The following is a 12,411-nucleotide window of genomic DNA, read 5'->3' on the forward strand; positions in this document are numbered from 1 at the left end:
GCATATCCCATATTTCATTTTTTAGATTGTTTTGGTAGTTTTAATCTGCGTCATATGTTGCAATTTATTATTTGTGTGATTATAGTTGATGTTATTGTACTATTTTGATAGTGTACTCTGATAGTTTCTGAAATAAGGGGAAAAAATCACTTAAGTAGCTATTATACATATATGGTGGAAAACCAGAGTATTCCATTTCTTATAGAAGAATTATTATATTGGGGCGTTTGATGCAAGGCAGTCTCAAGTTGCTCCCAAAGATGATTAGAAACTTGGCTGTCTCTCTGAAAATGTAAACACCAGTAATATTCCAATATACCTTGCTGGGATTTAAGAGTGAGATGCAGCATTTGTAGAAATAATATCTATAATCTCATCCCATCAAATGTGACTCTACCTTGGTCAAATTAGCACTAAATCTAGTCTCAGAATAATTGAAGAACTGTCCTTGCCTGTCACTTCAAGGAAAATTTAGGCTGCCCCAGCTTGTACCTCCCTACAGATTTCTCACAAGAAATAGTCGCTACCTGGAGGCAGAATAACGGTGTCTCTGCTTTTCACAGTGTAGAAAAAGCTTCTGGAAGTTTCCAAACGGATAGTGTTATTAGTTAAAAGGTGCCATATAACTCACATCTGTCTACTGTTTGTGTGTTAAAAAAAAGATGGAAGAAATAGGACAAGATGGGAACCTTACAGATAGAAGATAATGTTGCCTGCATTCCTATAAAATTCCATGAATTTATGTGAGGCATTTGCACAATAAAATGCAACAATATTTAAGATGTCAGTCATTTGTTGTTTTGCTGCAGGAGATGAACAAGACTGTCCTCCAAAAATTGCTGCAATAAATATTCTATAGTCTCCAGAAGCACAAAGGTCACTTTATATCACTGTTATTATCTTTTATTGATATCACTGTTATTTATGTCACTTTGATGCCAGCTTTTACTTTGATTTACAAATATGCATACTTCTGCACAAATATGTAGAAACAATCATTATATAAGTTGAACTGATTTGCCCAACTGATTTTGCTTTTGCTGATAGCAAAAGAATTACAGTCTCATATTCCTGATTTGCATACTCCCCGTAGTATAGATATGTAGTTAGGATTTTGAGTCTGCCCACTGTGTGATTGTTTGGTCACCAAAAGGTCAAAGAAGCATGCCCTATTTCATACTTGATGAAACAGAGGAAATTTCAGAGCAAACAGTTGTACCTCCAGCCCTCACTCAGAAGTACGTGGCATGCAAATTCAGCCCTCTTCTGGCACACGTGAGGCAGTGAATCCCAAAGGTATCTACAGCAATCACACATAAATATAATTAACCATTTGCTGCTCTTTTGTGACATCCTAAATAATTACTTTTTCTAGAATTTGACCCCTTTCTCTAATAGTAAGCCTGGAACTTATGGTTCTGTTGTAAGTCAGCCAAACTAAATACTGGAAGACACATGTGGAACACTCACGTAAGAAATATTTTGCTATATTATTGGTTTTAAAAGACTTTGATGATAAAATGTTGCCTGCAACTGAAGTTAGAGGGAACATATTAACTTCAGATGATTGCTCAGGTAAATTAGAAGTTCCCTATCCACTCTCTGTAGCCATACAGGTAGTCCTCATTTAGCAACTGCTTCATACAGCAACTGTTTGCAGTTATGACAGTGATGAAAAAACAACTTTGTGACCAGTCCTCACATTTATGACCTTCACAGGTCTGTAAAGCAAAAGAAAACTGAAGTAAGATCTTAAGCACAGTTGCAGCTTCACTTAGTGACTGCTTCATTTAACAACTGAGTTACTGGTCCCAATTGTGGATGCTAAACGAGGACTACCTGTAGTAGGATATGCATATTCTTGTGAAAGACAAAGACAAACTATTTGCAGCTTTCACTGGAAAAGCAATGATTGAGCATCCTGAAGAACTCCCAGTCTGAAAGTAGTGATAGAAACCTTCCATTCATGATTGGTGTTCTTTTTACACTGCTGCTCAGCAATACATTTTCTCTTTATTTTTCTGATGCCATCAAAATGCCCAGATTCCAGGTGCCTGGTTGTAACACTTTATCAGCTGCTTGCATATGTGCAACACTTCATTTTAATTAGCCTTAAGATCTAAGTCTCTGATGGAATAGCAGGGGTCCCTAATTATCATCACAAATTAGTGATCTGCCCAGAAAATGAGGAATGCATAAGGCATTAAGCTGTCAGAGGCCAGTAGTACAATTAAGAAGAATAGCTGAAAAAGTGAGAGATAAGGAAATTGTTTTTTTTTTAACTTGCCAGATCTCACATTAGTTTTAGTGGTCTTTGTGCTTATAAAACATTGTTTTTAAACATTGCAAGTCTAGTCTATCTTTCAAACATATATGTGATACCATACATGTAACACATCTATTAGAATTATAACAGTATTTATGAAACAGCTATTTTAATCATATTTCTGAGACATCAGTAATTCTTAAAGGCACATGTACTAAAAATGTTGCCCATTTAATGGGCCAAATAATGCCCATATACTATCAATTAAATAGGTAAATATCACCACTTTATTAACAAACTTTCTGGAACAACACAGCAAAACCAAGTTCTCTTAGAACAATTCCTTCTTGGCTCTAAGTGTTAGGCCAGTCTGAAAATTCTATCCCTTTGGTCAGTGAAGTGTTGCCTAGACATGTAATGGGCACACAAGATGGAACTATCCTCCATCTTTACAAGCTGGACTGCAATGTGCAGGAGAATGGTCTGCAACCCTGCTGTCTCAGTGGACTACCTGGATAGTTGACAGTCTGTCATGTCTGTGTTACTCAGCATGTTATGACCATGTAGCAAATGACAAATTAGCGAACTCTCCAACATCTTTGCAGTGCGAAGTACTTCCAGTTGATCACCTGTTAGTGGGGCTGAGTAGCGCTGCACCAACTGGAAGCGGATAGCTTTTATTTCACACTGCAAAGATATTGGAGGCTTGAGGGAGGAATGTCTCATTGAAAGGACAGAAAGCAAGAAATATGTGCATATTTTGACATCAGATGCTATAACTAAGCTTTCTTGAGTCCTTACCTTTCTTCTGCCAAGTTTTACCTGTGGCTGAAAGTTGTAGGGAGCAATGTTTTCCCCCCTTGCTAATGTACCTATATTAACATCTGTAAATATTTTCTATTGTTATACATATCTGTTTTAGAGCCACTGTCTGTGGGGTATATAGAACTTTGTATAAACTGTTTTAGTTTGTTCCTTACACACTCCTAATATTTTCTGATCTACTGGAGCATGGAAGTCAATAATCTATCTGTGAGAGTCACAAGCTAAAAGGAAATATGTGATCATCATGGAAAACATGAAATGGGAATACACAAGACAACTTTCCAGTGGTTGATGTTGTGTTTTTGTTCTGTTTTGTTTTTTTGCTTCTAGGGTACTTTATGGTAATAGCCAGTTCCTGAGCATTCTCACTTGGAAGTAAATCTCATTGGGATCACTAGGATTTATTCCAGGTAAGTGTGCCTGAAAATGTGTATCTGAAACCACATATGCCATCCTGGTAACAAACTTAGCGTCTGTTTTGCACAGAAGTTGAAAGTAGTTCAAATGACATAAATGAAAGGACTATCCATTTACTGGCAGTGAAATGAAGGAAATGAACTCATCCATTCTTTTAGCAAGTATGCCAGTGAGAGAGAATTGTACCTAAATTAAACAGTAAAAAGTTAATTATTTCTCAAAGCTTTGAGAAATTGAGCATTTAAGTCTCTGCCCATGTGATAGTTGGTCATTATAAGTAGATCACATTTTCAAATAAAGGACGTGCCAGAATTTTAATTATAGATGCAAAGGCTGGACTTGACATAGGCCTTGAAAGATCTTGGAAGCATATAAGAATTGAAGTGACATAACTGATAATGAAACTCCAAAGAGTTAGCCATTATTAGTAATCTGAAGCAAAGCCCTCTGTAGGTCTTAAAACTTGCAAGTGCTAATAGTAATGAAGATGTGAACTCTAATCTTTCTTTTCTCCTATCCTGTGTTTGTGGGAAAGATTTTATTTTAATCCCATCTAACTAATTTCAGGGATTTCTGATTATGCAAAGCAGTGTATCCATATTTGGTCAAATGCAGTTGTGTTGTCACTTTAGTCCAGTTCTGTTATGATGGGAAAGTCAAATGTAATCATTGCTTACTTCCCACTGTACTTAAAATGTTTCTAAAGCTATCTAGGCCCAGCTTTTCCATCAGAAAAAAAGTCAGAAATCTGGCAATAATTCTTTTATTATCTCTGACACTATATGTAGTTGTTGGAAAATAAGCTGTGAAAGCAAATTCCTATAGGTAATTTTAATTTATCTTCATTTTTACCAGCAAACAAAAATATAAAGCAGCACGAATGACCTTAGCACTACCCAGGGCTGTATTGCCAGTAGATGCAGCACTGAGAAATTATTTTGTTTATTGGGCCATCAGTATGCAAATTTTAAAGGGATGTAGATATACTTTGTGCAGATGAGAGAAAAGAGATTTGCTAATGCTGTAAGCAATGCTGATAGGTGCTGGTTGCGTCTCCAATATAATTGATTACAGCCCATATATCCTCAATATGCAGAAAAATGTCAAGATGAACTTAGCCTATGAATATTGGACTGTGGAATTGTGTGTTACATCTAAACACTCATTGCCCCGAGATGGATGGAATGTGAGTGCCTGTCCAATAAGACTTTCATATAGACTGCCTGATTGACAACACTACAATTCATGGACATATTGAAGGTTTGTGGATTAGTACTTCAGGGGTATCTGGAGAGTTCTAGTTTCTTGGCCATACATTACTGACTGACTATAGACAGATGGCAGACCAGTATTCTTTCCCTTGGCCTCTGCTTCTTCCCTTTCTATTTTCCTCTTAGCTTTCCTTTTTAATGCACTTTTCTCCAAATTTTTCCTCTTCAACTTTCCTATTTTTAATTTTTTTCCCGGTCATTTTACCCTACTTTGCAATACTTTATCTGACCCTTGCTTCTATCTTTTCTTCCAGGACACTAGTCTCAGCCTTCTCTTATCCTTTGTTTGCTTTGATACCAACTGTCACCGCAGATAATTTTCCATAACATTCATTTATCCTGCCTTTGTGCTATATAAGTACTCAGTGATAGGAAAAGAAGCTAATACTCAGCTCTGTACAGGGGGATCATACAGTGACTGCCAGAAACTTCCCAATATCTTTAATATATTGCCTGTTAGAAAGCTTGTGTTGAATATCAACATTTAATAGTGAAGAGTAAGTTTTCAGGAAACCTCTCCATTTTCACTGGATAGATGTAGCTGTCTAACAATAAAAATAATGAGTCGCCTGGTTTGTATGCAAGTCATGCATTCTGATTAGTCCAGCTGAAGCTTATCTGAAGCTGTAATTCAAGCCTTTTGTCCATTTGCTGCCATAAAAGACAATGGTATCAGACTCACAGAATTAATTAAGGAGGTCTTTCTTTCTTTCTTTCTTTCTTTCTTTCTTTCTTTCTTTCTTTCTTTCTTTCTTTCTTTCTTTCTTTCTTTCTTTCTCTCTCTCTCTCTCTCTCTCTCTCTCTCTCTCTCTCTTTTTGTTTTTAGCTGTATTAACACTGAACAAACATATGCATCCAATGAACAAATACAGACTCATTGTATGAGATTCCTCAGTACAGTACAACATATTTTAAAATCATCACCTCCCCATTTGTTTAATGGGGCAAAATAACATTTTAGGACTACTTTCATCCCTTTCTTCAGCAGCCTGCACTGTCTGGAGAGACAGAAAGCATTGCTAAATGACGTGTGATCGGAAATTGCAAGGACTGACAAGGATGGAGAGCACCCACACAACCATGACTCTGGTTGCCAAATATAAGTTAATTCAAAGAAGTTGTTGAAATCAAAGTATTCTTATTGCTTTCCTTTTTCCTCCAGTAATGCCTGCCATTCCATCTCACGCTGCTCAGGACAGTTACTTGATTCACTAGAGGAGCTTTCACCCACCTGGCACTATCCAGTTGCGTGGACGTCAACTCCTAGATTTCTCAGCAATGGCCACACTAAGAATTCTGAGAGTTGAAGGTTAACAAATCCACGTATCGCTGTTCTAGAAATGCTTCAGGAGGGTCCTTAATGCTATAACAAAGATGTGGAATAGGACAGAATCACTGAATCAAAGAGTTGGAAAGGATCATGGAGATAATCAAATCCAACCTCTCTCAATGCTAAATCTGTCTTCTATAAATGTGTTTAAAATAATTGTGGTAGGACCCAAGGCTACTTATGTGACTGTTAAATCTGGGGAAAAAAAATGTAATGTATGTGGAAATGACCTTGGGAGACAGAAGAAAAAGCTGCAGACTAGAGAACAATCAGATAAGAGGCAGCTGAGTCCACAGAAGGAATTGGGGGTGGCAAATGTCTCAGATAGGACCCACCCTAGTTTCTCGGACTGTAAAGGGGGTAGATGTACTTTCAGACTTGCAAGATTCTGTTAATGTAACCTTACAGTAAAGTTAGAGCTAGGACTTCTGGGCGGGCTTCTTATCTGGACTACCTTGCAAGGCTGACAAAAATATTCTAAATATGGAGTAACAATAAGCAGTTTTGTTTTGTTAAACTTCATATAAATACATGTCTAACTTATCTATATTTTGGAAAATACTTTTATTTTGGGTTCATAGAAAAGTTATATGTTCTTTCTTAGGCATTTAGTAAATTGGGTGCTTATTTATCTGCTATGCTATGCTGTGACCAGATATTATCTGGCTGAAATAATATCACAGGCTGAAATAATATCACCATCTCTTGGATTTTATTGTATTTAATAATTGTATTTTATATTTGTATTATTTATGTTTTTACTGATTTTAAATTGTTTTGTTGTGAACCGCCCAGAGTCTCTCCTTGTGGGAGTTGGGTGGTGATATAAATTTGATTGATAGATAGATAGATAGATAGATAGATAGATAGATAGATAGATAGATAGATGTAACAAAAAAGCTAAGCTTAACCTTTTAAATGAATATGAGAGAAAGAGTTATAATTCATTGTCAGCAATCCAAGTAGTCTCAATTGTAGCCAGAAACAAAGAATTTGGGGAAGCTTTTATATCATTGGTGTGATGTGACCTCTGTAGTTATGCAGGTAAGCAGGTGGGTTGGCTTGTTGTGTATCAACTGCACCAGACAAGTAAATTTCAAACAATGAGTGATGATAAATTAGTCTTGTTTACTGACAGAACGATGTCTAGTAAAGTTCCAGAGGTGGCAATGTTAGTGATGGTCTTGCTTAACAGCTTCATTGATAGTGTAGAAGAGGGATTAAGCAAGACATCTGTTAAATTGTTACAGTCTTAGAAAAGTAACGCCCATGTTTCAAAGGAACAGGAAGAGTACCAAATTATGAACTAGAAAATTTATATCATTTTTATAGTATTTTATAGTATTAAATATTGTTTCATTTTTAAACATCACAGAGGTTCAAATATTACTAATGTCATGCAATTCAAATATGTTTGTCATCCAGAAAAGTATATGATCTACGGCCCCATCCATATATTGTCTTCTGTATACACTTGGAGCACCTAAGAAAAACATTTTTCCCCCTTTATTTCACAAGCAGATCAGATATAGTCAGGTATAACTCTGGTTGATATGAAGAAAAGCCTGTGGGCAGAAAAGTTCTGCTTGTGCACAGAAGCAATCAAAGTGCTAAACATCAGTGAATGTGAGATTCTATGAATTGCCACATCTTCCCTCACCACCCCAAAAATCATTAATTGAGACAATAATGACATGCAGTTTGTGTTGTGCCATTAAATCCTTTTTTGCCCTTCAAGGGACCAAGAACTCACCTATCTATCTATCTATCTATCTATCTATCTATCTATCTATCTATCTATCTATCTATCTATCTATCGTATTATAAATGTCTTTATTTATTCAGAAGTAAGTTCAACCAAGTTAGTATTCATAGGCCATGGGATTATGGCCTTAATTATTTAATATCACAAAAGCAGAATTTCAAAAGAGCATTGTTTTCTCTATTACATATAAAATGGGAAAATTGCATAAGAAACAAATCTAGCCTATCCTCCAACATGAGTGGGGATTTTTATTGTTTATTTTTTCACTCCCTTGCCTTAACTGGAATTGTAGCTGTGAAATTCAAAGTCATGTATTCTTCAAGATACGATTGAAAGCTTCCTAACTGCTTCATATTCGTGATTATATGAAATTTGGAAGTCTCAGGTACACAATGACTGATAATGTGACAGGGGAGATTTTATCTCTCTGTCTGTGTGTATAATATTCACTGGATAATATTCATATTTTTAAAGTGGGGGGGGGAGTCATGACACCGAACTGTAGTATATTGCTGTTATAATGTGCAATGCCTGTCTTTTGCTCAGAGTAACCAATGGTGTCTGCAAATAAATGCAATATCTACATTCTCCAGAGCGAGCTAACATTCAAGCATGCATGTGTGGTGAGCTTGGAAGCAAATGGCGGCATTTATTTCTGACGCACAAGCTCAAAATAATGCAGCAGCGCCCTCAAGAGGAGGTTAGTATTATAGCACAGTCTGTGAATAAACTATGGAAAAGTGAAAATACAGTGGTAGTTTAGTAGCCGGGCCATCCATCAAAAAGGGGGAGACTATAAAAAAGCAAAGAAGTGTCAGTGATTATGCCAAGAGAAATGACATAATATAAACTGAGTTAATGATGCCAGCAATTTGAACAGGTATTGATTGTTAAATCAAAGTGACATCAAATGAGTTATATGCAGAATGGGGGTAATTTGTGTAGTTTAGGACTTTGAGAGAAGCCCACAAGCTAGTTGGTAGTGATGGTGTTGCAGTTGTTCTCTGTTGGTTTAACCTTCCTCAAACACTAATCTAATGTCCTACTTTTTGTTTAAATGCCTGATGTCTATATGATTATAAATATTGTATAAATATTACATCTATACAAATTATACAGATACCTTCAGAAAACTATAATACAATTATAAATATTCATCAGCCTAGAAGATCTAGCTCTCCTTTCATATAATGTACCAGCAATAAATTCATATATATTCAATATAGTCATGGAATCATAGAATTGGAACAGGTTATTATGCAATGAATCAAACTGTTTTCTCCATGGAGGATATCAGATTAAATTATCCCTGAATGATGGCTGTCCAGACTCTGCTTTGAGCACACCTAGCAAAAGAGTGGCCCCCTTCTGCTCCAAGTAATTGATTCTGCTTTCATACTGTCCGTCTGGGTAATCAACTAGAACCTGCCTTAAGATCATGATTCTGTGTCTTCTATTTCAGGTCCTAAACAACTAGAGTGCCTAAGATAGGACGAGTTCACATCTGTTAACTTGAATCAGACAGCAAACCTAGTTTTCTGAAAGTAAACTTTAGCTCTAGCTTTCTAAACTTAATCATGTTTAATGATATAATCTAAAGTTTCCATTTCTTAAATACTTGCATTAATACCGATGGATAATTTCATATAGTGAAGATTGATCAATATGATTTTCTAATAGCTGTACTCAGTTGTAGCTGCCAGCTACAGTACTAACAGTACTTTTCATCCAGTTAAAAGTAGGTTTTAATATTTGACATCACAGCCTACTGACCACAAGGGGCAATGGAGTGTAGGTAGAGAGTTGAATTTTCATCTCTGTTCTCTCTTTAAATCTTACTGACTGCTTTGTCTACCTGTTGATTGTATCATCTGCTCACTATGCTTAAAGTAGAGTCTTGCTGTCCAGGAACATACTTGGAACCCTTTTTCCAACATTAATATCATTAAATGAGATATTAACAAGGAGATATCAGATCCATAAATCAGAATAGCCTGACAGATGCAAGACATAGAGATGCTTCACTATTTCATGAACCATTTAAAATGTTTGCTTGCTTGCTTGCTTGTTTAATTTATTTATGATATATCCTGGTGGTCTTTCAGAACCTCAAAGTAAGTGTAGTTCCTTTCTCCAATGTTGGTTCCACAAAAGAATCCCAAAGTCACCAGTGGGTTTTCCTGGTTTACAGAGACCTTTTTGTCAGCTCCAGCATTCTAGAGATTAACAATCATTTAAAAATTGAAAATTGTCATCATATATTCAACTGTTTAAGGAATGAGTAATTTGTGACACACCAAATATTGAATTCCGACTCCAGCTGTCATAGCGGTCAGCAGTCTATGGAAATTTGGTGTTCCTCATGCTTGTTTTCTTTCTGGAGCACCACATATTTTCCACATTTGCCAGTTAGGGTAGAGGAAAACCCTTCAGAGATAAGCTAAATCTTTAGGAAAGAAAAGGTGGACTAACTACAGATGACACACTAGTTTCTCTCACTTTATGCAAATTTGTTTACGCAAATTCACTATTATATCAATTGATCATTTTCATTCACTATGTGCAATACACACACACACACACACACACACACACATACATACATACATATAATTATGTGATTTATACCAGCATATTCAATTTGCACCAAAAGATCTGGAAATATGCCAAAACTTCTTTGGTAAAAATCACTTGAACATTTTTCTCACAAAACCCCCTTCTTGCCCTCACTCACATGCTTATCCTTGTTTTCTGCAGTTGTCTTAGCTGTATATCCTGTTTTCCATTTCTGTACCAGAAATAGCCATGGGATCAAAATGGGCATCAACGTCTTGTCCAACCCCCTTACCAAAAATGAAAATGAAATGGACCTCTCTAATCATCTCTCTGGTGAAGGAAGGAACCTCAGCCCCAGGATGAGCTTCTATTATAACCTGGGCAAATCTACTGTGTACAACATAATGAAGAATTCTAATAAAATTCATAGTGCCGTGTTGCATTATAACTGCCTGCCTGCCATGATAACCATGCATATTAGATATCTGTGTGTGTTAGATATGAAGAAAAGATGGAGAAAATGCTTTCATTCACAGAGCATGCAACATGAAGGAAACATATTCGAGGAACATAATTCTTTAGAATTTACGAGCATATTTGTCAGTGTATGCTCCATAATCCTCCTTTTTTCCACCAATTTAGTGTCTCACTTTATGCAAATTTGCTTTATGCAAGACATGGGGGAAACAGCCCTAGCATAAAGCAAGAGAAGCCCTAGCATAACAAAAGGGAAGTTTGATTATTTTCTTAATTAAAATATGGCTAGAGATATATTTAGATATATGTTAGTTAATGATGAGCTTTTTGGGACATACCATTGCATGCAGTAACTAAGCCAAACCAGGTGACAATCACTGAGGAAATGTCACTATGTCACTATGTTCTCCACACGTGACTATGGGTACTTCCCTGATTCATATTTTACAGGAGAAGCTTTTCTCAGTTCACATTACAAGTATGTGAAATATCTGGGTAATTTTTAAAAGATTAAACTCATTCATAATATATTTCCCCAAGTTTTTATATTTTTCATTCAAAAGAATTTGAGAGATCAGATAGTTATATGATTAAACGTGATATCCATATCACGTTAAATATTTATACAATTGACTGTATGACGCAGTTAATGTTCCAATGCTAGTCCAAATAGGAATAAGCAATGTACCTTTCACTTCCCATCCTACTTATTCTTCTTTAATATATAATCTCCTGTTTTAAAACAAAATTATAAGTCTCAGTGCTATTATTTCTAATTCAAACCATACTATTGTTCAGTCCAGAGATTACTAGCTTAGATACTGCAGGAAATTAGATACACTTTACGGTATTATAAATATATAGATATTGTATTTATATTATTATAAATATATAGATATTGTATTAGAAATACTAGCTTAGATATTGCAGGAAAAGGAAATCCAGTTTGGTCTAGTGGTTAAGGCAGCAGGCTACAATCCAGGAGATTGTGAGTTCTAGTCCCATTTTAGGCATGAAAGCCGGCTGGGTGACTTTGGGCCAGTCTTAACCCCACTCACCTCAGGTTATTGTTGGGAAAATAGGAGGTAGAAGGATCATTAGGTATGCTCGCCACCTTGAGTTATTTATAAAAAGAAAAAAGGCATGATAAAAAAAAAAACTTTAAAAATGGCATACAGAAGTTGAGAGGAGATTTGTTGGTCCCTTCCAATACAGTATGAGGATTATCAGTCGAAAAATGGCTTATATAAAATGAGCTGTCTTGGCATACTCTCCAGTGGATTTGCACTTTTGCTAAAAATATGTGCAAAATTAGAAAACCTATTTTAGAAAATATCCCTCAATACTATTAATTTTCACATAGAGGTACTTATCTAGCAAGAGGATCTCATCTTGAAGTATTCAAAAGCAGTATGAATGCCTATGACACTTCTTTTCTGATAAAATAAGTGCAAAAGTCATTTGTCATAAAGCATAGCAACTGAGAACATGGAAAATTATGGCG

This window comes from Python bivittatus, unplaced genomic scaffold (assembly GCF_059951505.1).
Source record: "Python bivittatus isolate LINGU-HERP-01145 unplaced genomic scaffold, Pbiv_v1 ctg000070_np1212, whole genome shotgun sequence".
Classification (NCBI taxonomy): Eukaryota; Metazoa; Chordata; class Lepidosauria; order Squamata; family Pythonidae; genus Python; species Python bivittatus.